At 44.9% G+C, this 5,143-nt stretch overlaps 1 pseudogene; it reads left to right on the top strand.

The window, feature by feature from the left end:
- Positions 1-3,670: 3,670 nt before the first annotated feature.
- LOC115291974 lies at positions 3,671-4,536 on the top strand (annotated as a pseudogene).
- Positions 4,537-5,143: the final 607 nt, after the last annotated feature.

Raw genomic sequence — 5,143 nt, 5'->3', positions numbered from 1 at the left:
ACTTTTTGAAAGAATCAAGAAATTTGTATATCAATGTGTGAATTTACCATGTAACCCTTTATCTAGAAAATAAAACCATGCATCGATACTTTCTCACTCAGAAGCAATGGAAGTAAAGAGTGTATTCTTTTCTGTATTTTTCCCAGCAGCTTCTGTCACTAACATCTGCTGCCTGTCATATGATGTTTATGTGGAGATAGGTACAGCAGTTATTGTAAGTTCTATCAAAAAGGAAGATAGGTGTGAACAAAAACCTTAAAATGTGAATAGCAAGGCTTTTTAAAAGAACTGTCTATGTCATTTTCTGTTATGGACTGAGCTGCATTCTCCCAAAATTCATGTGTTGAAACCTCAGTGTGACTATCTTTAAAGATAGGTAATTAAGGTTAAATTTAAATGAGATCATAAGGTGGGGTCCAAATCTATTTTGACTGGTACCATAAGAAGAAGGGGGTCTGGTGAGGAAAGTCCATGTAAGGACAGAGTGAGGTGTTCGTCTGCGAGCCAAGGAAGGAAGCTGACCTGGCAAAACCAAACCTGGTGACCCTTGATCTTGGGCTTCGAACCTCCAGAACTGTGAGGAGATACACTTCTGTTGTTTAAGCCCATCTAGTCTGTGGTATTTTGTTACAGCAGCTCTGGCGGACTGAGACATGGTCCATCAAGCATTTGCCTCTAGTTCTTGGTTACCCTATTTCTGTACAAAAAAATTTTTTAATGTTTATTTATTTTTGAGAGAGAGAAGGAGACAGAGTGTGAGCAGGGAAGAGGCAGAGAGAAAGGGAGACAGAGAATCCAAAGCCGGCACCACACTCTGAGCTGTCAACACAGACCCCAACCAACGAGGGGCTCAAAGCCACAAACTGTAAGATCATGACCTGAGCTGAAGTTGGACACTTAACTGACTGAACCACCCAGGTGCCCCTTGCTTACCCTATTTATATAAATGATTCTGTAAAATAATGAACCAAAATTCATGTTGTTTGGCCTCCTCACCCCTTACATTTCTACCACCATGTATTTGACACAATTATGTCTCCACCTCCTTTGTATGGCACCTGGCCGAAGCATCCTAGAAATTCAGGGTTGGTTTCTGCTGCAACTATTTGATTAGCTCATTTTGCAAGTTTCTTGGTCGATGCAGACTATCACAAAGCCCTCTTGGCCAAGGGACAGAAATCAATAAGGAGGGAGACAGCAGGAACAACAGGGGTTGGGTTCAGAAACCTCGCCACACAGTGCGCTGGCTTTGTTGAGCTTCGTGGCACAGGCCCATGTTCTGTAAACTTTTCATCTGCACACAAATTGCATTTCACAGCAATACTAAAAGGGTGGGCTACTGATGCTGCATGTGGGAGGTATGTGCACAAATCCTGTTATCAGATAATAGGATTACCATGCATGCCTCCTGAGCATGCTTTGAAAGTTTACTCCTAACTCTACATATACAACCACAGGCCAGCCATTTTATTGCACAACAAATAAAATTGCTGCCAAATCACTTTTAAAGCCACTCTTATTTTCCTCATGATTTCTATCATTTTTTCTGAGTTGGGCTGCAGCAATATCCATGTCAAGGCGAACATTTTCTTCTTGGCTTTCACCTCTACACCATCCACCACCATCCAGCCACCCAGGTAACACCAAGTTATTTCTTACTGTCATTTTGAAGCCCACAGGAAAGTATAGGCCTTGAGGAACCTAATGAGAAAAATCAACAGAAAACAAAATGCCAGGTATTTTAGCAACACTGAAAAATCAACAGAAAACAAAATGCCAGGTATTTTAGCAACACTGATGAGGTGTCTTCTACAAAACTTACAACCAAAAAGTTCTTTGATATGGTCATTTACCATATGTGTCGTCACTGGTTTTGGTTTAGCCGTTTCACTTAATCTTAGGTTATAAACAGCCCAGTTGCAAGTTACAAAGTTTCACGTGCGTGAACTTCCGCCCCTTTGTGGCTGGGAAGACCTGACACGCCCCAGCTTTACCACTCAAGCTATGGAAATTGCTCTGTGTGAGAAGACCAGAGTCTTGATTCTCAGGGCTGTGGTGACAGTTGATCAAAGTCCCTGAACCAACAATCAGAATGCCTGATCTCTTAAAAACTTCTTCTGGGGGCACCTATGTGGCCCAGTTGGCTAAGCCATCCTCTCGGTTTCAGCTCAGGCCATGACCTCACAAGTTCGTGAGTTCGAGCCTTGCATCAGGCTCTGTGCTGACAGTGCAAAGTCTATTTGGGATTCTCTCTCTCTCCTCCTGCCCTACTCATACTGTCTCTGTCTCTCTCTCAATAAATAAACTTAAAAAACAAATTTCCTTTCAAGTGTGAATTAATTTGAAAACTAAAGGATACACAAAAATCTCATTTATGTACACATTTAATGAGTCTTTTTTACTATGCATTATATTAAGAGAAATACAAAATATGTATGAATAAAATAAATACAGTTGAATGTTGAGCAACAAGGGCATTGGGGGTGCCAAACTGCTCCCCACTAGTGCAGTCAAAAATTCCTGTATAACTTCTGACTCTTCAAAAATTTAACTACTAAAAGCCTACTGCTGACCAGAAACCTTACCAATAACACAAACCATTGATTATGCATATACATTTTATATGCTATCTGTATTACATACTGTACTCTTACCATAAAGCAAGCAAGAGAAGAAAATGCAATTAGGAAAATCCTAAGAGAAAATATACTTACAGCCCTATACTATATTTACCAGGAAAAAATCCATGTATAAGTGGACCCCCATGGTTCAAATCTGCGTTGTCGAGGGTCATCTGTACATAAATCAGTGAGCAATGTATCTGTTTCAGGTACCATGAGCATTTGGATTCTAGAGTATCTCCTGAAATATCTAGGTTGTGTTATGTCCAAGATTTCAATATCGTTCCCAAAAACCAGAGACCGCCAGGGAGACTGAGTCACGCATGCAAAAGCAAAGGGCTTTATTACAGGCTTAGGCTGGCCGGGCCTAAACTCGGGCTCACACACCTCACCAGCGCAGTGGATCCGTGCGGAGAGCCCCGAACAAAGGTGGGGTAGGGCCTTTATGGGTTTGGGAAGGGGGAGTTACAGGAAATTGTGACACAGGTACAGTGACCCAATCATTATCGCATTAACATTATTGGCAGTAACTTTAATCATACACATTGTCCAGAGTGTTTTACTTTTGGTGGGACCCAATCACAACATATAGAGTGTTAACCAATCACAGAGTGGACCCAGGACCCAGGACCCTCATGTAGGGTGTAACTAGCCTTAAGCAATAAGTGATTATCCATAGCTTCTATCTCTAGGCCTGCCCTTAGAAATGTTAAGGGTGTTAGCTGGCCTTTCCTGATTGGGTGTTACAAGGGTGGTCCCTCCTGCCTTGGGCGATGTGTGCCCTTCTATTGTCTAATGATTCTGAGAAACTGACACTTAGGCCTTCAAGGTCAGAGGGAAACCTGTCATAGAGTCAGTTTGGTTCAGACCTGCGTCCTTACAAAAAACACATATTTTTAAAAATGCTGAGAGCGTCTGACCAGGAGCAAATTCCTTCAGGCATAAAGCCCCTCTCAAGAATGTAACAGACAGCTTTTCCGCGCTGCCCAGCGAGGGATCCACACGCGTTGTTTTGCGTTCCCGTCGTAACTTAAAGGGAAACTTTCACAATGTCCGGAGCCCTTGATATCCTGCAAATGAAGGAGGAGGATGTCCTCAAATTCCTTGTAGCAGGAACCCACTTAGGTGGCACCAACCTTGACTTCCAAATGGAACAGTACATCTACAAAAGGAAAAGCAATGGCATCTACATCATAAATCTGAAGAGGACCTGGGAAAAGCTGCTGCTGGCGGCGCGTGCCATCATTGCCATTGAAAACGCAGCTGATGTCAGTGTTGTTTCGTCCCAGAATACGGGCCAGGGAGCTGTGCTAAAGTTCACTGCCGCCACCGGGGCCACTCCAATTGCCGGCTGCTTCACTCCCAGCACCTTCACCAACCAGATCCAGGCAGTCTTCCGGCAGCCGAGGCTTCTCGTGGTCACCGATCCCAGGGCTGACCACCAGCCACTCACGGAGGCGTCTTACGTTAACCTGCCTAGATCGCTCTGTGCAACACAGACTCTCCCCTGTTCTATGTGGACATCGCCATTCCTTGCAACAACAAGGGCGCTCACTCGGTGGGTCTGATGTGGTGGATGCTGGCCCAGGAAGTCTTGCGCATGCGCAGCACCATCTCCGGGGAGCACCCGTGGGAGGTCATGCCAGACCTCTACTTCTACAGGGATCCCTAAGAGATTGAAAAGGAGGAGCAGGCTGCTGCCGAATTTCAGGGTGAATGAATGGCCCCAGCACCTGAGTCCACAGCTACTCAGCCTGAAGTCGCCGACTGGTCTGAAGGCGTGCAGTTGCCCTCTGTGCCCATCCAGCAATTCCCCATCGAGGACTGGAGCGCCCAGCCCGCCACGGAGGACTGGTCTGCAGCGCCCACTGCTCAGGCCACCAAATGGGTGGGAACAACCAGCGAGAGGTCTTGAGCTGCTCTTCTTCAGAGAGATAAAACGGAAACAAGGTTGACAGAAAATAAAGTTTCTACAAGTTGAAAAAAAAAAGAATGTAACAGACAACTAAATAAACTTTTTTTTTTTTTTTTAATTTTTTAAGGGGCGCCTGGATGGCTCAGTCAGTTAAGTGTCCAACTTCGGCCCCGGTCAGTCTCTCGGTTTGTGAGCTTGAGCCCCACACTGGGTTCTGTGGACAGCTCAGAACCTGGAGCCTGCTTTGGACGCTGTGTCTCCTCTCTCTGCCCCTCTCTTGCTCATGCTCTGTCTCTGCCTCTCAAAAATAGACATTAAAAAAAATTTTTAATGCACCAGACACTGATGAGGTTTTGGGGTGATGAGGGGTTTGTGACGGCCAACAAAGAATTCTTAAAGATGTCCTTCTTGCAAAAACGCGATTTTATTAAAGCACAGGGACAGGACCACTGGGCAGAAAGAGCTGTGCTGTGGTTGTGAAGAATGGCTGGCTTTATACTGTGGAGTTGGGGAGGTAAAGTCAAAAGGGAGGCCCCCAGAGGGACTTTGATAGGCTAGAGAGAACTCCTAAGATACCTGAGGCCTTGCCATTGTCAAGCTAATGTTG

This window comes from Suricata suricatta, chromosome 5, assembly GCF_006229205.1.
Source record: "Suricata suricatta isolate VVHF042 chromosome 5, meerkat_22Aug2017_6uvM2_HiC, whole genome shotgun sequence".
Classification (NCBI taxonomy): domain Eukaryota; kingdom Metazoa; phylum Chordata; class Mammalia; order Carnivora; family Herpestidae; genus Suricata; species Suricata suricatta.
Note: the sequence above shows the minus strand (reverse complement) of the source record. Positions and strands in the feature narration are given on the sequence as shown.